Genomic DNA, 21307 nt, shown 5'->3' on the forward strand with positions numbered 1-21307 from the left:
TCTATCTATCTATCTATCTATCTATCTATCTATCTATCTATCTATCTATCTATCTATCTATCTATCTATCTATCTATCTATCTATCTATCTATCTATCTATCTATCTATCTATCTATCTATCTATCTGTCACGATCCTGCCGCTCCAGCCAGGGCTGTGCGGGTGCCCGCGCGTTCGCGCTAATTGGGAGGCACACCTGCGCCTCATGCAGGCTGATTACCCCGTGTCTGTATATATAGGACCTCGATGACAACTGGTCCGGGCCAGTTCGTTGAGCTTCATGTCCCGTTCGAGTACTCCCGTATCCCTGATCAACAACCCGTGTGTACCAACCTTCGCCCGTTCTCCAACCGACCCCGTAAGCCTGACTCCTTTGACACTTCTGCCTGCCTTGATCGATCTCCCGTGTACTGACTCCTGCCTGCCCACTCACCTGCTCTCTTTGCCCGACGTCCCAACAACCGCTGCTGCACCTGACTGCCTCCCCAATCCCCGACGTTCTAATAATAAATGTTTTTCCCCGAACTACCTTGCATCTGACGAATCCTGCATTAGGGTCCTACATTTGTTCCGATGGGTCATGACACTATTTATCTGTCTGTCTGTCTAATCTTCTTCTTCTTCTCCTTTCGGCTTGTCCCGATTAGGGGTCGCCATTGCGTGTCATCTTTTTCCATCTAAGCCTATCTCGCGCATCATCTCGCACCTCTCCAACACCCACAGTCTTCATGCCCTCCCTCAGAACATCCATCAACCTTTTCTTTAGTCTTCCTCTCACTCTTTTGCCTGGAAGCTCCATCCTCAGCACCCTTCTACCAATATACTCACTCTCTCGCCTCTGGACATGTCCCAACCATCGCAGTCTGCTTTCTCTAACCTTGTCTCCAAAATATCCAACTTTGGCTGTCCCTCTAATGAGCTCATTTCTAATCCTATCCAACCTGGTCACTTTTAGAGAGAACCTCAACATCTTCATTTATGGCACCTCCAGTTCTGCTTCCTTTTGTCTCTTCACTGCCACTGTATCTAATCCGTACATCATGGCCAGCATCACCACTCTTTTATAGACTTTACCCTTCGTCCTAGCGGTGACTCTTCTGTCACATAAAATACCAGAAACCTTCCACCAACTGTTCAATCCCACTTGGACCAGTTTCTTCACTTCCTTACCACACTCTCCATTCCTCTGTATTATTAAAATTAAGTATTATATCTCTTATCCCTGGAGATTCACTCTTCCCCGACCACCCCGCTCATTTATGCACCTATAGTCTGTTTTACTTCGGCTAATCTTCATTCCTCTCCTTTCCAGTGCGTGCCTTCATCTTTCTAATTGTTCCTCCACCTGCTCCCTGCTTTCACTGCAGATCACAATATCATCTGCGAACATCGTGGTTCAAGGGGAATCCAGTCTAACCTCATCTGTCAGCCTATCCATTACTGCCACAATCGGGAAGGGGGTCAGAGCAGATTCCTGATGCAGTCCCACCTACACCTTAAATTCTTCTGACACACCTACAGCACATCTCACTGCTGTTCTGCTGTACACATACATGTCTTGAACTATTCTAACATATTTTTCCGCCACACTGGACTTGCTCATGCAGCACCACTGTTCCTCTCTTGGTACTCTGTCTACAAAGACACAATGTAGCTCCTTCTGACCTTCTCTGTACTTTTCCACGAGCATCCTCAAGGAAAACTGTCATGTTCCTGGCTTCCTGCCCAGGCTGGGCGTGGCCATCCAATTAGTCAGCGCAAACCTGCACCTTGTGCCGGCTGATGCCTCCCAGTATATATTGGACCCAGGGGATGACTTGTCCTCCGCCAGATCGTCGTCCTTGATGCCTCGTTCCCGCACTCTCGTTTGCCTGACCTCTGCTCTCTGTGTACCGACCCACACCTGTCCACTTACCACCCTCATAAGCCTGCTGTACTATGACTTCTGCTTGTTTGGACTGTCTACCTGATCCCTGACCTTGGACCGAATAAAGGTTTCCTCTGTACTGTCTGCTTGTCTCTGGAGTCGTGCATTTGGGTCCACCCTCGAGCCCCGTTCATGACAGAACGATCTGGCCAAAACATGGACCCAGCCGACTCAGAGGCTATCTGTAGCTCCCTGCAAGTCCAGGGCAGACGCCTGGTGGAGCAGGAGGCTGCTCTCCAGGTAACTAACAAGAGGCTCCATGAGATCTGCACCCGGCTGGAGCCGTGGCTAACCTCCCAGGCTAGCGTGGTTGCCACGCCAACGGTGGCCACTCCACTGGTACCACCGGTTCCGCCTGCACCACTCGCCACGGAGCTCCCCTGTAGCAGTGTTACCCCGCTCTCTCGACCGGAACGATTCTCAGGGGTCAAGCCTTTCCTCGCTCAGTGCGATCTCCATTTTGAACTGCAGGCGTCTGCCTTTCCCACAGACCGCTCCAGGATCGCGGAGGCATGGGCCACGGCTGAATGGAGTCATAACTCAGTAACTTGTCGTTCTTGGACGTCATTCATCTGCGCACTCACCCAGGTGTTCCAGTATGCGGCGCCGGAGCGTAAAGCGGCGGCCTCCCTCTTGACGCTTCGCCAGGGCCGTCGTCGCGTCTCGGACTACGTGATCGAGTTCCGGATCTGCGGCGCCGAGAGTCGATGGAATGAGGACGCCCTGCACGACGCCTTTTTCCAGGGGCTTTCCTCCCATATCCGTGGTCTCCTCATCGCTGTGGATCTCCCTCCTTCGCTGGACGCACTCATCGCTTTGGCCCTCAAGGTTGACCAGCGACTTGTAATGCAGGGTCAACTAGACTCGTAATGCAGGGTCAACTAGCCGTGATGACTGTGGGAGAGAGGGAGGGGTCCAGTCCGGCCGCCCCCCGGTCGTCCACGCCGCCCTCCACGGCTGAACCCATTCAGGTGGAGGGTCTCGACGGGCCAGCGGAGGAGCGTCTGCGCCGGCGCCGGGAGGGTCGCTGTTTTTAATGCGGGCGTCTGGGACACTTGATCGGACGCTGCCCGATTCGACCAAAGCACCCCGACATCAGGATCTCTACTCTGGTGAGTGTGCGGTATACCGCGGCGGAGTCAGGGAGGTCCCTTCTTCACCTCACCTTGGGAACGGACTCCCGTGCATGCACTGTGACTGCTTTCATAGATTCAGGGTCGGACGCAAACCTGATAAATCCCCGCGTGGTCGAGGACCTGGGGGCAGCAACTTTTCCCACGCAACGGCTTCGTAACGCCTATGCCGCCAATGGCAAGTTCCTTTGTCGGGTTACACATCGCACTCAGACGCTCCGTATGAGCTTTCCGGACTCTCACTCAGAGCGTATCAGCTTTAATGTCTTCAACGCACATAGTAGCGACATCATCCTGGGCAGCCCGTGGCTCAAAGAACATAACCCGCACATAGATTGGGCCACGGGTCAGATCAAAACTTGGGGAGAGGACTGTCACAGTTGCTGTTTCGCTGTCCAGGAAAACAAGGGGATCCAAGTTGCGCCGGTTCGGCTAACAGAACCTATTACCGCCCCGGAGCTGACTACGGTGCCCTCCTGCTACCATGACCTCCGGGAGGTCTTCTCTGAAACTAAGGCAAAGTCTCTGCCGCCACATCGGTCATACGACTGCGCGATTGAACTCCTGCCAGGCACCTCTCCTCCCAGAGGGAAATTGTTCTCGTTAACATCAACAACAGAGCATCAAGCCATGAGGGACTACACCAAGGACTCGCTGGCAGACGGACTCATTCGCCCCTCATCCTCACCAGCTGGTGCGGGGTTTTTTTTTGTCAAGAAGAAGGACTCCACGCTGTGACCCTGCGTCGACTACCAAGGACTGAACGACATCACAGTCAAGAACCGGTACACCTTGCCGCTGATCGCTACAGCATTCGAACTCCTTCAGGGAGCCCGGATCTTCACCAAGCTGGACTTGCGCAGCGCTTACCATCTGGTGCGGATTCGGGAAGGAGACGAGTGGAAGACGGCATTCAACACCCCCACAGAGCACTATGAGTATCTTGTGATGCCTTTTGGACTGACAAATGCCCCGGCCGTCTTTCAAAACTTCATTAATGACACTCTTAGGGAATTTCTGAACAAGAACGTATTTGTGTATCTCGACGATATTCTAATCTTTTCATCAGACCTGAACTCTCACATCCAACAGGTCAGGGAGGTGCTCCGGCGTCTGTTGCAGCACCAGCTGTTTGTAAATATGGACAAGTGTGAGTTGCACCGAGCGTCCGTGTCCTTGCTGGGTTTCGTCCTGGCAGAGGGGGAGATACGTATGGATCCTGGTAAGGTCGACGCGGTGCTTTGTTGGCCTACCCCCGCCAGCAGGAAGGACGTAAAGAGGTTCTTAGGATTCGCTAATTTCTACAGGAAGTTCATAAGGAACTTCAGCTCTGTGGCCGCTCCTCTGCACGTGCTCAAATGACCACACAACATCTTCGTGTGGTCCAGGACCTGCCAGGAGGCCTTCAACAGGCTTAAGGCAAGTTTCACCGCCTCGCCCGTCCTCATTGTTCCGGACCCATATCGCCAGTTTATGGTGGAGCTTGAAGCATCTAATTTGAGAATCGGAGCCATCTTGTGTCAGAGGAGTCCCAAGGATGGAAGGATCCACCCGTGCGCGTTCCTGTCTAGGAAGCTGACCCTGGCAGAGAGGAACTATGACGTAGGAGATCGAGAACTGCTGGCGGTCAAGATGGCGTTGGAGGAGTGGCGGCACTGGCTAGAGGGCTCGCAAGTGCCGTTCGTGGTCTTCACTGACCACAAGAACCTCGAGTACCTGAAGACCGCGAAGCGGCTGAACGCCCGCCAGGCCAGGTGGGCCCTGTTCTTCACCCGCTTCCACTTTACTCTGTCTTTCTGCTCAGGCTCCAAGAACGGCAAGCCGGATGCACTCTCGCGGATCCACGAGGGAGGGCGCACGGAATTAGAGGCCGCTCCTATCCTGCCAGAGGCGTGCTTCATGTCTGGCTTCACCTGGGCGGTCGAGTCGCGGGTGACGGAGGCCCTGGGAGAAACACCGCCGCCCGCGGATTGTCCGTCGGGTCGCCTTTTCGTCGTTCCATCTCTGCGGGAGACGTCGTCAACTGGGCCCATACCAACAAAACGGTCTGCCACCCGGGTATGGCAAAAACGCATTCAGTGGTCGAACAAAGGTTCTGGTGGCCCAACCTCAGCAAGGACGTGAAGGAGTTCGTCAACGCCTGCCCGGTGTGTGCGGCCAATAAGACTTCCCGCCTACGGCCTGTTGGTGAGTTGCGACCCCTGTCCACCTCCTTCCGTCCGTGGTCACACATCGCGCTGGACTTCGTCACCGGCCTGCCGCCCTCCCAAGGGAACACAGTGGTGCTGTCTGTAGTGGCCCACTGACCAACCTCGTAAGCCTGCCATACTAATACTTCTGCTTGTTTGGACTGTCTACCTGATCCCTGACCTTGGACCGAATAAAGGTTTCCTCTGTACTGTCTGCTTGTCTCTGGAGTCGTGCATTTGGGTCCACCCTCTAGCCCTGTTCATGACACAAATAATGCATCTGTGATACTCTTTTTCCTGTTTCAAGAAAGCATACTGTTGCTCGCATATACTTACTTCTGACCTGAGTTTAGCCTCCACTACTTTTTCCTATTACTTCATTGTGCGGCTAATCATCTTTATTCCTCTGTAGTTTCCACAGTTCTGAACATCACCTTTGTTCTTAAAAATGTCTATCTATCGAAAAAATAAAACATGCAAACTCCACACAGGCAGGGCTAGGATTTGAAGCCTCGTCCTCAGAAGTGTGAGGCCAATGTTGTACAGGTGTACCACTGTTCCGCCTCAATAATAACTTCACCTTATTTGTTATTCTTCATATAAAAAAGCTTTGGTGTGGAGCTGTTCCTCTGTTATCAGTATGATATAAAACTGAGAGCCATGAAGACATAATTAACATACTTGACTAATTCTTCAAATATTAAAATAGGGAATCAACAGGCCTCCCAGAATTTTTCCTTTCATGTCAACAGTGTGATCCTCATTCCAGTGACCTTTAACCAGCGTCTGTCAGTCGTGCATTTTGTTTTTTGGTTTTCATAGCCAGTAAGTAGCTTCAGGAGGAAAATAGTCAGTTTACATTTGTGTGAAAGACAGCCTAAAGTGAGACGTCAAATTATATTTCAATGTTAGGTGACAGGCAGGATTTTGGATGAAAGGCAATGAGTGATAAATGTTCCTTTTCCACCATGGGCTTTTGGACATCTCATGTCTGACAGCTTGGATATGCCTCATTATTTTTTTGCTTAGAAATATTTGAAAGCTCCTTTTACCACAAATAGTAAATGCATTTAACAGTCTCTTCAATATTTTAAAAATAAAATGTGTGTATATATATATATATATATATACATATATCTGAGCCGCTTATCCTCACAAGGGTCGCGGGAGGGGTTGAGCTGGACCTCAGAACTGTGATGCCAACACTTTACAGCTGAGCAGGTATATATAGGTGTCATATCATTATCCAAGCTGCTTATCCTCACAAGGGTTGTGGGAAAGCTGAAGCCTATCCCAGCTAGCTTCGGGGGAAAGGCAGACTACACCCTGAACTGGTTGCCAGTCAGTCCCAGGTCAGATATCAACACCATCATTGAGTGGGAATCAATCCCATACATTGAAGAAAATAAGTATTTGAACACCCTGCTACATTGCAAGTTCTCCCACTTAGAAATCATGGAGGGGTCTGAAATTTTCATCGTAGGTGCATGTCCACTGTGAGAGAGATAATTTAAAAAGAAAAATCCGGAAATCACAAAGTATGATTTTTTTAAACAATTTATATGTGTGACACAGCTGAAAATAAATATTTGAACACCTGTCTATCAGCTAGAATTCTGACCCTCAAAGACCCGTGAGTCCGCCTTGAAATGTTCACCTCCACTCCATGTGTTATCCTGAATCAGATCCACCTGTGTGAGGTCATTAGTTGCATAAAGAGACCTGTGTACCCCATACAATCAGTAAGATTCAAACTTGTAACATGGCCAAGACCAAAGAGCTGTCCAAAGACACCAGAGACAAAATTGTACAACTCCACACGACTGGAAAGGGCCACGGAGAGATTGCCAAGCAGCTTGGTGAAAAAACGCCCACTGTTGGAGCAATCATTACAAAATGGAAGAAGCTAAAACATGACGGTCAATCTCAATCAGAGTGGAGCCCAATGCAAGATATTACCTCGTGGGGTGTCAATCATCCTTAGAAAGGTGAGAAATCAGCCCAGGACTTGGTCAATGACCTGGAAAGAGCTGGGACCACCGTTTCCAAGGTGACTGTTGGTAATACACTAAAATGTCATGGTTTGAAATCATGTATGGCACGGAAGGTTTCTCTGTTTAAACCAGCACATGTCAAGGCCCATCTTAAGTTTGCCAATGACACTTTGGATGATACAGAGGAGTCATGGGAGAATGTTTTGTGGTCAGATGAGACCAAAATGGAACTTTTTGGTCATAATTCCACTCAATGTGTTTGGAGGAAGACAAATGATGAGTTCCATCCCAAGAACAACGTCCCTACTGTGAAATATGGGGGTCATAGCATCAAACTTTGGAGGTGTTTTTCTGCACATGGGACAGGACGACTGCACTGTAATAAGGAGAGGACGACCGCAGCCATGTATTGTGAGAGTTTGGGGAACAACCTCTTTCCCTCAGTCAAAGCATTGAAGATGGGTCGTGGCTGGGTCTTTCAACATGACAATGACCTGAAGCACACAGCCAGGAAAACCAAGGAGTGGCTCCGTAAGAAGCATATCAAGGTTCTTGCGTGGCCTAGCCGGTCTCCAGACCTAAACTCAATAGAAAATCTTTGGAGAGAGCTGAAACTCCATGTTTCTCAACAAAAGCCCAGAAACATGTCTGATCTCGAGAAGATCTGTGTTGAGGAGTGTGCCAAAATCCCGCCTTCAGTGTGTGCAAACCTGGTGAACAACTTCAGGAAACATTTGACCTCTGTAATTGCCAACAAAGGCTAGAGTACCAAATATTAACATTGGTTTTCTCAGGTGTTCAAATACTTATTTGAAGCTGGATCAAACAAATAAATCATTAAAAAAAATCATACATTCTGATTTTTGGATTTTTCTTTTTAGATTATCTCTCTCACAGTGAACATGCACCTCTGATCAAAATTTCAGACCCCCTCCATGATTTCTAAGGGGTAGAACTTGCAATATACCAGGGTGTTCAAATACTTATTTTCTTCACCATGTATATACCACCAGAGGCAGGCATGTGTACCACTACACCATCAGTGATTCAGATATATATCTATATAAAATACCGACTAATATTTTGATTTGAGAATCGATTTTCAAGCATAAAGATCTGCATCATTTTGAAGTTATCCTGTGACTGACTGATGACTCGTTCAGGGTGCAGGACACCCTTTGCCTAATGATAGCTGGGATAGACTCCAGCACTCCCACGGTCCTCGTGTGGATACGCTTGGAAAAGGAATGGATGGTTGGATCATTTTAGAACAGAGCCCAAACAATATCTTGAATCTAAACGATCAATTAGACTCTCTGTAAATACAATACCGGTACATAAGTGTATGGGTTAGAAAAAACATTCTCTCTCTGAAGTTCTGTGAGATTACTGCTTTTATGATTTAGCAATACATAAATAAATGGAACCCATTCTGCTACACAATTTTACTTATGAAGGGCTTTGCAACAGAGACCTTAGCATCCACCAGAGATTACTGTAAGTAAATTGCCAGCACTCTTGAAATTTTCTTCACCTCATTGAGGATTCTATACTGTGCTTTTGCAGTCATCTTTTTAGAACAGTCGCTCCTTGTTGAACTTGAATGTTGAACTTTTTTCAATGATGAACAGACTGTCTTTCTGTAGGTCGATGAACATCAATGGTTTTACAAATACTTTTGTGATAATTTTCCAGCCTCTTCCATCATTTGACTGAGCCACTTATCTTCACAAGGGTCACGGGAGTGCTCGAGCCAATCCCACCTCTCATCAGACAGGAGGCAGAGACCACCCTGAACTGGTTACTAGCCAATTGCAGAGCACATAGAAACAATCAAGGAAGCACGCTCATAATCATTCCTAAGGGCAATAAGCCATAATTTTAATGTTTTATACTGTATTTATTAAAAGAGGTCTTTTATTCAAAGCAGGTTTCACATTGAGCAACACTTCTTGAGAATAGTAAACTCAAAACTGTTTTAATAGGGCAGGTCAGCTTTAATAAACATCTCCAATCTTGTCACGAAAATTCCTGAGTTGGACAGATTATTGAGACTAAAATTTACCAGCAAACTAGTTTCAAACATACAAACAAGACGAGAAGTTGGTTGGGAGAACTGACATGCTGATATCAACGAACAAGGAAAAAGACAACACTTGTTCTGTTCAATAGACACAAGCAATGAGCTACGAATCTTATCACAATGTAATTCAACCTCTCTTACAGATATTGTAATGTTATAAAATATGTATCATATTCCCACTAACCCTTCTTCCCGACAGGCAAAAGAATGGTTGGGTAACTTCTGCTCATCTAAGACGGGAGGTATATTTTGACACTGTGCCAGACCCACAACTCTCCAGGGAAATCTTGGAGTTGAGAACTTGGACCCTGTCGCAGCCTGCCTGCTGCTGATTAAGAAGTCATCCCTATCAAGGTCCTGTCTTACTGTGTCCACATCTATTATTTGAACATCTGATCAGCAATTTGATGGTGAGCTTAAAGACTTTGTAGAAGACTAAGAATAATGGATACTAAAAGAGAAAATAAACAATGGTTTACTTACATACAACAACAAAACCCTGAAAATATTTTACTGGTGAATACATACATAGTGTGTATTGCAATATTTGAAGGAACAGCAGGAGATTGTGGCTTTTATATAACATCTGAACAAGTATTAGTCATTACCAATTACATAACACATGCTGCACTTGAACTATATTTATGTTTACTCGGCATTACTAATTGGCCTTTTGATTCTGCCTTTTATCAAATTAGTGATAGTAATGGGACTATTGCTAGATTTAATATTGAGGTTATTTTGTGGAAACCAAAATTTATTTGTGTGCGCGCGCAGAGTAGGGAGGGGGCCCTTAAAGCTTGTAAAGCCTCGATGGTTTCCAATCACGGGCTCTGTCTCTCGTCATCGAAGTAACTGAAGTTATACTTTGAATAAAGTACTTCAAATTACAGTTATGAAAATATTTACATGAGTGAGAGCTGTATTTACAACATAAACAACATACAGTAAATATTAACACATCACAGCACAATGCAACTTTATTGCGAACATCAACAAAAAGAAAATAAAATTTAAATATGAAAGCACAGAGGAGTGTGAATGTTATTTTTTTTCAAGGCAAAAACTGGCTCTCATATTTAAGTGGTCAACATTTTACAGAACAGCAAGATTGCACATATTTATTGTGTTACTGATCCTCACTGCACGTGACAACAGTGCATTGATTATCAGTGGTTGGTGTGGGTGGCCTGAAATAAAAGCTTTGCATGAAGGAGGAGCAACCACTTCTGGCTAATGATCTACAGTATTTCCCCAAGGGGTTTAGCGATTGATTGATGGTTGGCAAGATAGGAACCTACAAATACACAACCAATTACGAAAGAGCTGGTTAAGGAGACAAGATTGGTTCAACGTGCAGCGAAGAATTAAACTGCGTTTAGTGTCTATGGCTGCTACTATTAGGGCTGTCTTCACTCGGGAGTTACAAAAAGCTGTATACGTCAAAATCATGTTTTGTGGTGAAAAAACGCATGGGCCCATATTGGCTGATGTTTTTTCATTAATAACATACTAAAAATCATCCATTTCATGACACTTGACCTTTAAGAGTCATTGCTTTACCATCCATTTAGTCAGATAAAGGTGTGTAACTTCCAAGTTTTATTTAGCTGGCTGATATTGTGACAAAAAAATGAATATCCCATCCATTGCCCAATAAGATATGATTTAAACGTAGTTGTGAAACAAACCCTAAACAAGACTTAAAGGGAACATTTTACGGGGCTCGTCAATTTTTTTATGATTTAATTGGCTTGTTTTCTTTTGAACAGAGTACTAAAAAGAACTTACTTATGGTAAATTAGTAAAAATCAATTTGAGAAATTATTTTCTGAATAGATGGTATCATCCAGGCCACCCCTCCCTCTACAAAGAGGACGCACTGTGAGTAGGACCATATTTTGTGCAAGGGGACGTATTGCATACCAAATACACACAATAGGTGTGAATACAGAATGTGTTAGTGTGAGGTGCTTAACATGTGGAAGGAGAGAGCCAATGATTGCTGCAATGACAGCAATCAAAATCCGACCAATCCAGGTGATGCATCATGCCCCGGTGACTGGTTGGCACTTGCAGACCAAAGAGTGAGTTGATGTGTTGTCAGAAAGAAACCATACCAGGAGTCAGGAGTAAGTAAGTGGGGTCGGGGGACAAGATGAACCTTGAGTTTAAATTTTAACCAAGAGTTAGTCAGGGCTAGACAGCAACACTTCAGAAATAATCAGTAAAAAAATTACACAATGCTCACACTGTGGGTGACAAGCTCACAACAACTCCCACGCCCCACCCCTACTCTGCTACCCTTTCCCTCGGAATCAGATTGCTCCAGGACTCCCCGCAGCTGATAATTGCAATTAATGTGCTTGTTATTTACATGAAAAATGCAATCCATTAGGTTAAATATCAGCACAAATCAGCAAAATGATATCATGATACATCTGAAGCCACCCAGGGAAAACTATTATTACATCAGAATTTGACACAGTTGACCAAAAGACTGTAGAGAAAACTGCTCAGCTACTTAAACTATCACCAAGCTGTTTTGACTCAATACCATCTGGCTATTTCAAAACTATTGGGAACTCTGTGCAAGCTGATTTGCAGCAAAAAAACAATTACTCACTTCAGTCTGGCAAGTTTCTAAAGCTCTTAAAGTAGCTGTTGTTAAACCTGTTCTAAAAAAAAATAGAGCGCTGGACACTTTCGTGTTAGCTAGCTCTAGACCCAACTTGATTCTCCCTTTCATATCCAAGATTGTTAAGAAAGTTATTTTTAATCAACTTCATATTATATTGAACTTAAATGGACTTACAACAAAATTCAATCGGGTTCCCGAAGTCATCATAATATAGGGTCTGCTCTTATCAATGTGCTAAATTAAGTCATGTTTAATACTGACTCAGGAAAGGTGTCAAGTTTGGTCTTGTTCGACCTCAGTAGGGCTTTTGATATGGTAGATCAGAATATTTTGTTAAACAGTTTGGAAGCGTGGGTAGGTCTAAATGGACTGGTCCTCAAATAGTTCAGGTTCTACCTGGAGGAAAAAAAGCTATTTTGTTATCATTGGAAGTGCTCAATCTCAACAAATGGCAATCACATATGGGGCCTCTCAAGGGTCAGTTCTTGGACCCAAATGGAAAAAGTTGGCAACAGAAGTGACATCGGCCCCAAGTAAGAATATTTTAAAATCAAGGTAAAAAATGTTTCTTTTTTCTGAAGCTGTTTAGAGTATTTTAATTTTCAATTATATTTATGGCACTGTTAGACTGTATTAATTGTACTTTCATTTTAATCCATCCATGCATTTACTGAGGTATTTATCCTCACAAGGGTCAGGGGAGTGCTGGAGCTTATTTCTGGTGTCATCGGGCAGGGGACAGGGTATACCCTGAACAGGTTGCCAGCCAATCGCAGGGCACATAGAGACAAACAACAGTCGTACTCAAAATCACACTTAGGGCAATTTAGAGCGTCCAGTTAATGGAAGTTTTTGGGGATGTGGGAGAAAACCGGAGTGGTTGGAGAAAACCCATGTCGGCACGGGTAGAACATGCAAACTCAACATAGGGGGAGCCGGGATTTAAACCCCATTCCTCAGAACTGTAAGGCCAAAGCTCTATAGCTTTGCAACATGCGTCCCTTTCATTTTCATTTTTTGAAAATGTATTTTTTTCTCAGTTATAAAAGTTTCATTTCTTTGTATTTAAATGTATTTCATCATGTAAAGCACATTGAGTTTCCTTGTGTATGAAATGTGCTATAAAAATACATTTGCTTTGCTTGATCTTCAAGGTGGGTATGTTGTTAAAGTAAAACTTGCTGACAAATACATGTACATGCTATTCATCAGATAGAACTCTAGCATGACAAGAATGAAGAGTTCCCATCCCCCACAGCAGCCCTGGTGACCATTAATTAATTAATTGTTAACACTCTATGCATTCATCAGATGAAAAGGAGTGGTCAAATTGCAAATTGATGACTGTATAGAACCTTAAAACAATACACTATTGCATTGTTTTATACATTTTTTTGTATTTTATTTTACATTTTTTATACGTACATGCTTTTGTCATGCTTATCTATCTATCTATCTATCTATCTATCTATCTATCTATCTATCTATCTATCTATCTATCTATCTATCTATCTATCTATCTATCTATCTATCTATCTATCTATCTATATCTATCTATCTATCTATCTATCTATCTATCTATCTATCTATCTATCTATCTATCTATCTATCTATCTATCTACCTTCAGTGATGCACTTTTAGTCATATGAATTCCTCGAGTTCCTAGATGTTGACATTAAAATGAAGAACTTTTACAATATGCACCCAGGACCTGTCTGATCCTCTTTGTCTGAAACAAGAATTTTTTGGGCACTTTTTAAGAAAGCTCTGCTTTTTTGTGGTGTGCGCTGCCCAATCATATTTTTTCACTTTAATAGTCTAAAGCCTTATGCATGCTCTACTTACAAATGGAAATAGATGCTGTGAATACTTTTAATATGTTTGCCCTCGTACTTCCACATCTGTTCCCAGGTAATGAACATTAAGCAATTATTCCACCAGAGGTTACCCTTCTGAATATACATTTTCCCAAAAACAGGAATTCTGGTTGTTTTTTACTAACCTTAAATATAGAGAATGTCTAGGTTTAAATAATGTTTTGTAAGATGGAAGTAATATCTTACATCACACTGTAACGAGTTCTCGGATTCAAGCCTCAGCTACAGGCATTTTTACAGCATCTTGTCATGTTTGACATATAGCAAAAAGAAAAAAAAACATCCACCATTGTTTTCCTCCACCCTCCTGTCATGCGTAGTTAAGTGTTGTCTTTGTGTCTCCTTGTTATGCATGTGTTTAATGGTGGGCATCATGCTTGACTTCATTTTAAAACCAGTGAAGCAGTAAGTTGGAAAAAGCAAGGTGGAAGTCTTGTTTATGAGATGTATCTTTTGGCTGCCATGGTCCTTGGGTGCCTGTGCGGGGGCTGGGCAGAGATGGTAACTGTGGCAACTTGAGAAGAACTTATCACAGAATCATGGAAAGAGAAAAACAGACAGATGTAGGCAGTGTCCTTTTTTTTAAACTTGTTTTGTCGCACTTAAAAATTCAGTGCTTGCAAATTTGAGGATGGAGTTGATGTCAGGTGTAGAGTCTTCCGATTTGTGTTTTTATGTTATGTTATGTTGTCATGTCCAATGCTATCGCATGTCTGGCTGCCCTAATGTTGCCCTTTATACCCTTTTAATTGCCCTGTGGTGACAAATAAAGTGTTTTGAATTGAATTACAGTCTCTCAGGACCTAAAGTTGGAGATCAACTTCATCCTAAAAAAATAGCCCACCAGAAGATATACTTCCTGCGAATCCTCAGGAAGCGGGCCCTGTCGTGAGAGCTGTTGAGACAGTTCCACACAACAGTCAACAAGTCAGTACTGTCTACCGCCATCACAGTTTGGTTTGGTGCAGCTATAAAAAAGGACAATCAAAACTGCTGATATGACTATCTGTTCCCACTTCCAAGCCTTGAGGACTTGCACTCTGGCAGAACTATGACAAGAGCTGGCAAAATCCTCTTTATCCTTAAACATCCTGGTCATCAATTCTTCCAATTCCTTCCCTCGGGTAGGCAGTAACAAACAATGGAAAAAAAAAACTAATGAAGGTTGTGGGTTCAACCCTTGTGACCATGTCGAAGAGTCATCGAGCAAGATACTGAACCTAAGTCCCCCCTCATGCTGCATCATAGTAGATGCCTGAGAAGATAGTATTAAAGTGTTTTGAGTACCTTGAAGGTAAAAATTTACTCCACATTACATAAGTGTGGCCAGTCAAAGAGGGTATGGTTCTTTCAGTGCGACTCTCAAATGGTTGAATGACTGCCAGAATAAACATGTCTGTTGGAGTGGGAAGAAAAAGAAGACTGAGATGAAGAAGTAAAGGTTTATGGGGAGCAACAGCTGTCGGCCAGATAATGGGATGATTAAAAAAATTTGCTGTCTAAAATGATTCAGAGCTTTTAAACTATGTCATTGATACATTTATGAATAAAACACATCAGATCAACCAGAACTGTCAGGAGAACTCATATATCTGTCTGCCTGCAATGTGACAAAATTCATCAAAATCGTTTTAACCGACTTTCTGTCACCAAATTGTCACATGTGTCTGGTGGATGTCAAATGCCACACCATCATTGTGTCGGTACGCTCGTCGTTGCAATCACATCAGCGAGCCTTGCGCTTGCATGAAAATCAAGACACTCTCCCATTTGCGCTCTGGGGCCCATTACATGGTCTATGAAAACAAAGCCAATAATTCTTACCTCTTCTGCTTCAAAATTGACAGGTCCGAGTTTTTAATCAGACTTTAGCCCTCCAGGCTTGCTTACTTGCATGGGTTTGTTTCTGTGTTATGTGTCTTCCTTCAACACTACAAAATCTTTTAATTTAGGTTAATTGAAGACTAAATTGTTCAAGGAACATAAGTGGAAATGGTTGCTTTTCTAAACAGTATGTGCTGTGCTTACACTTACTGAATGAATGGTGTTGTGGAACTGAGTTGTTACCAGTAGGCTGACAAGGTGTGCCTCACCTCTTTCGCAAACTTAGCTGGGATGGACTTTAACTCAGCTGGAACCATGGATGGATGGTTTGTGTGTGCAGAAATTGCAAGCAATGGCAAAAGCAATACCTTCTGCATCAATGAGAATTTCGTAAGTACATGTACAAGTACATGGTATCTTTAATCCCACAACCAAACTTTAATGTAAACCACACCTAAAACTGGAAGTATACTTTAAATTATGAGTTGTTCCACGAAAACGACAATGTAATTCTGTTTACAATGTCTGGGGTTCTAATACTTCTAAAGGGGCCCAAGGATGATAATGAAAAAAAAGGACACGTTTGGAACCCTGAATCAAAATTTTTGTTGGAGAGATACACACGTATTTTCCAACAGAAAAAAATGCAAAATTTAAGACTAGTAACTTTAATCCCACAACCAAACTTTAATGCAAATCTTCTTTATCTTCTGAGCGCACACACTGGAAGTACACTTGAGATGATTAATTGTTCCACTTTAAACTACAATGTAACACTTTCATTCTCTTGACAATGTTCAAGGTTCTAGCACTTTTCAAGTGACCCAAGGATGATAATGAAAAATTAAAGACACTTTTGGAATGCTGAATCAGAATTTTTGTCAGAGAGACAGAGATATTTTCCTACATAATTATAATTTCAAATTTGATGGTTGGCCAGGCACGCCAGACCCAAACATATATAAAATCAATTAAAAATAACTTTTACATCCTTTATGAAGTGCCCAATTAGATTTCCCCATCAGCCTGAAGTCACCCATATGCTAATAGTTTAGCAACTTCCATTCTGCTTTTGCAAACATAAAGTGATTTAGCATGAATGAAAATGAATTAACAGGAACTTAAATGGATAAATGTTGGTGAAACATGGCCATAACACAGTCACATTAATGAAATCATTATCAGGCAAATGTGTATGAAGGATGCCATGGCATTTCTTTTTACCGGCACAGAGCAATTGCTATTTGTGATTTCTAAACACAATTGTGATTTCATATACAATGTGATTAATCAAACCTGAGACACATTGCATTGGTCGATTTTGCATCTTTTTAGGAAAGGCAGGTGCTAGCCAGCAAGCAAATTGGTGCCAGCAAAGCCCAAGCAAAATGAAAGGAAGAGGGGAGACTTTTTGCACTCAAGAAAACATTAATTTGACTGCCAACACAAGCTATGACTATGTGTTTCTAGTGGGTCTAACTCTGTGTTGTGTATTTATTTGGATGATGAATGAAGACACACACATTGGCTGGTCTCAACCTCTCTCTGTATTAGAAAGGAGACGGTTGTTCAAAGATTTCTCTTCACAAATACTCTAAAAATTCTGCAAGATCAAGAACACGGTCACCACGAAGGCTTCTGCTCACACTCATTAGCACCGAACAAACCACATGATCCTCAGGAACGCACACACAGCAACCTCTCCACTCCTCCTCCAACTAGCAAGTTTATGCTTAAAAACAATGAACTGTATTCAACACTACGCCTCTGTGACTACATCGCTACGTTTTAAACTAACTTATATTCACATTCCACAACATAACAATGAAATTATGTGGAGAATAAATGCGTACCTTACACTCAGAAGTGTCACAAACAAGAGGAAGTAGTCCCTCCCACCACACGATAAGCCCACATCCCGTGTTTCTCTGATCTTCCACTAACATCTAAAGGCTTTTCCCACCATACAATGAACATTTTTAAACATACAATTCCTGATAAGAATAAAAATGAATGAAATAGAACAAATGACAGAGAAAGTGCTGCCTTTCAAAATAAAAGAGCACTTCCACGTCCTGTTCCTATGATAGCACAACATCACACCATTTAATATGGTCTAGCTGCTAGACTCTAGCACCACCTTAAAAATATTTGGTTCACGAAGTACCACCATGTTGACAATATTAAACTACAGTAGCATAGCAGGCTGAAATGTTCATGACAAATGTGGTAGAGGTTTTAGATAATATGGTTGTAAGCCACTGTCATTATTTGAACATTAACAAATATTGGAAAATGGAAAACTGCCGTTGAAGAAAAAAATCTAGTTAATGATTACAAATTTTAGTTTAGCTGAAAAAATTTTAACAGATTTTTAAAAATAAATTGAAATACACCTGAACTGTACTTATCAAATGGAATACAGTCAATTAAAATAAATGAATTTACTATCGATAGCTTCTACAAACTTATCAGAGCAATCAATTTCTGTCTGTAACTAAGTAATATCTGTTGGCTTTTTTTCCCCTATAAATTCCAAATTCCCAAATGTTCCATGGTGAAAAACCTCTAAGCTTCCTGAAGTGCAAAACCTGTTTAAAATATGATGGTTCTGCCACTTTTACACTTGTTGAAGCGTGTGCAATTGGTTAGCAAACACTCCATAGAGATAGCGATCTTAGTGAATCATGCCCACCCAAAACGGGCATAGTCTGTTAGAGTGAACACACAATCAAACGGGCCAGCTTCTATCTGTTAAACAAAGTCAAGCTACCCACAGACAGCTACAATATGAATATCTGCTGTTACTCCCAAAACCTTTCAAACGTTTAGTGTTAAAATTTATAATAACAGATGTTTGTGTGATAACAACAGGATTACTACAGATTTAACGTGTGACAGAATTGAAGCTGTGCAAAAAAACATATTGGATGTGTAGATAAGAATAAAGAAGAAAATCCTCCCTGTTTTTCATGCTTTGACAACCTTGCGTTCCTCTTCAGGAGCATGGCTGAATGATCGTTGCCCTGCCTCCACTTTCATGACCCCAAAGATGAAAGGGAAGCTATAAAGATCCACCTTAGAGTGAAGCGAACCTACTTCACACACATCACCATTTATGTAAATTATTTTTTTTAATCTATAATATCTCTATATCAGGGGTCACCAACCTCTATAAAACTGAGTGCTAATTAATGATATCTACCTTTTTGAAAAAGTTGGTTGTTTCTAACAATAATTGACTGGTAGAGAACAAGTAAGTATTCCTATGCAGCACTTTATTTTCATAAATCTCTGCAAGTGTTGCTGTTTTATAAGAATTGTAGAAGGGACCAACAACATTCAGAGAAATCACAAACATTCTCGAGTGGGACTAGGCCCAATGTGGTACTACCAATGTGGTACTTGGGGGGAGGAGACCGCAGGCAGAATGTTCTTGACATATAGTTGATGTTGATTTTTTTTTTATGGTCATGTTTTATATCATTCAGAATTTTGTTTAGGCTATCACTCAATCCCATTCCCACGTTTAACGATGAAATCCAGTGCTTGCATTAAAAATGTATCCAATAGGTCATGTAATATGTACCCTATTTTGACAATGTGATATTAAATCTCTGATTTAAAAGTGTTTTTTTTAAAAGATTTTTATCAACAATTGGGAATTTTCAGGGGTGCTGCCATTTTCGCGAGTCACATGATCGACCTGGGCGTATGTGACGTGTACCGTCCCGTTCCAAACACCGGATTACATGGGACACCATTATGCCCGGTGCTGATTTCTCGGATTTATCCTCTTCTGATGAAGAAATAGCAGTATTGCTTGATCGGGAAGACGGAGGAATACTTCCATAAAGATTTGAACCTGTAGCTATAATTAATGTTGAATATTCGGATGGTTCTACGGTCGGAATGACGTGGAGTCTGACTACTCGGAGGCCTACGCGCGACATAAATGCGAAAACAAAGGCCCCCGGGAGCTCCTGGCCGGCAGCCACGGATGGTTCTTCGGACAGGAATGATGCGGAGTCTGACGAGCGAGCTCCGGGGGCGGCTGTGAACCGAGGTTCAAGGCGGCGGAGGCCATTAGCCCCGGATGCCAAAGTTAGGTTAAAGCCCTCCGCCGCCACCAAACGTGGGCCACAAGCTTCGGCGGCAGGGCGCGAGCTGAGCTTCGACGTCCGGAGAGGCCTTTAGACGAGCTTCTGTGGTAGCAGAGGCCTTTAGCCTAGCTTTGGCGTCTGAGGCTAACGAAGTGGGCGGCGGGGGAGGCAGTTAGCCCTGGACGTCGAAGCTAGACTAAAGGCCTCCGCCACCACCGAAGCTCGGCTAAAGGCCTCCGCCGCCTGAAAGCTCTGCTCCCGGGCCGCCACCGGAGCTTGCTCGTCAGACTCCGCGTCATTCCGCCCGAAGAACCATCTGAATATTCAACATTAATTCCAGCCACAGGTTCAAATCTGTATGGAAGTATTCCTCCATCTTCCCAATCAACCGATACTGCTATTTGTTCCTCAGATGAGGATAAATCCGAGAAATCAGCACTGGGCATAATGGTGTCCCATGTAATGGGTGTCACATGTACATCATGTGACTCGCGAAAATGGCAGCGCCCCTGAAAATTCGTAATTGTCAACAAAAATCTTCTCAAAACACTATTAAATGAGAGCGGATTTAGCATCACATTGTCAAAATAAGGCACATATTACATTATTACATGACCTATTGGATACACTGTCCATGCAAAGCACTGGATTTCTCCTTTAAATTAAGGAGCGACGAAGTTGTCTCAGCAGTCATCCTTGTGTGTACCTGGATATTTTGTGTCCAGACTATGTTATGTAAACACAATTAGAAAGTGACCCTCTCACCTCCCAAAATTAAATTATATTTTTAACGTTGTACTTTGAAAGCAAGGCAAGAGGAAGCTGTAACATCAATGCTTAAGCCCAAAAAAAATGTCAATTATCCCGGCTGAACTGTGTACTTGTGTTAATTTAGAAAGCAAGAACAATATTTAAGGCCAACAGTACTGGTGCATAGCTAAATATTGAATCCATCCATCCATCCATTTTCTTTTGCCTCTTATACTCACGAGGGTTGCAGGGAGTGCTGGAGCCTATCCCAGCTGTCAACGTGCAGGAGGCAGGGTACACCCTGAACTGGTTGCTGTCACGACCCATCGGAACGGGAGTAGGACCCAAATGCAGGACTCGAAAGATGCAAGGTATTTCGTGGAGAAATATTTATTATTCAGTGGTCACGGATCGGGCCGGGAGTCAGGTGCAGCAGCGGTAGTTGGGACGTCGGGCGAAGAGAGCAGGTGGGCGGGCAGGCAGGAGTCGGTACATGGCCAACGCTTTACCACTGTGCTACCCTTGAAAGCAACCAAATAACCAGTAATCATAATATAATGGGAAACAATGACAAAGAATGTTTTGACATTATCTTATGACATTTTGAACAAAAACAATTCTAATGACTCTAGTGTATATAAAATATTATGGTAGAGTGTTGTTAATCTCAAGCAAAAACTCATGGGTTGATCCTAATGAGCAAGACATTGTTGCCTTTATGAAGACAGACTACAACGTAATATGTACAGACAGTATCGAACTAAGGAGAGGCATTACTGACAGTT

General features: G+C 43.1%; 1 protein-coding gene across 4 annotated transcripts in view; it reads right to left on the bottom strand.

The window, feature by feature from the left end:
• The window catches only part of alk (ALK receptor tyrosine kinase), a 453734-nt gene that overhangs the window by 340651 nt on the left and 91776 nt on the right, over window positions 1-21307 (bottom strand). The window contains exon 1 of one of the 4 annotated variants that reach the window (XM_061844092.1): window positions 17523-17561. The exons of the other annotated variants lie outside the window; for them this stretch is intronic. The gene's annotated coding sequence lies outside the window, so the exon portion shown is untranslated. Of the gene's footprint in view, window positions 1-17522; window positions 17562-21307 lie in introns of those variants that run through there. 4 annotated transcript variants of the gene reach the window in all.

The sequence above is a fragment of the Syngnathoides biaculeatus genome, chromosome 15 (assembly GCF_019802595.1).
Source record: "Syngnathoides biaculeatus isolate LvHL_M chromosome 15, ASM1980259v1, whole genome shotgun sequence".
NCBI lineage: Eukaryota > Metazoa > Chordata > Actinopteri > Syngnathiformes > Syngnathidae > Syngnathoides > Syngnathoides biaculeatus.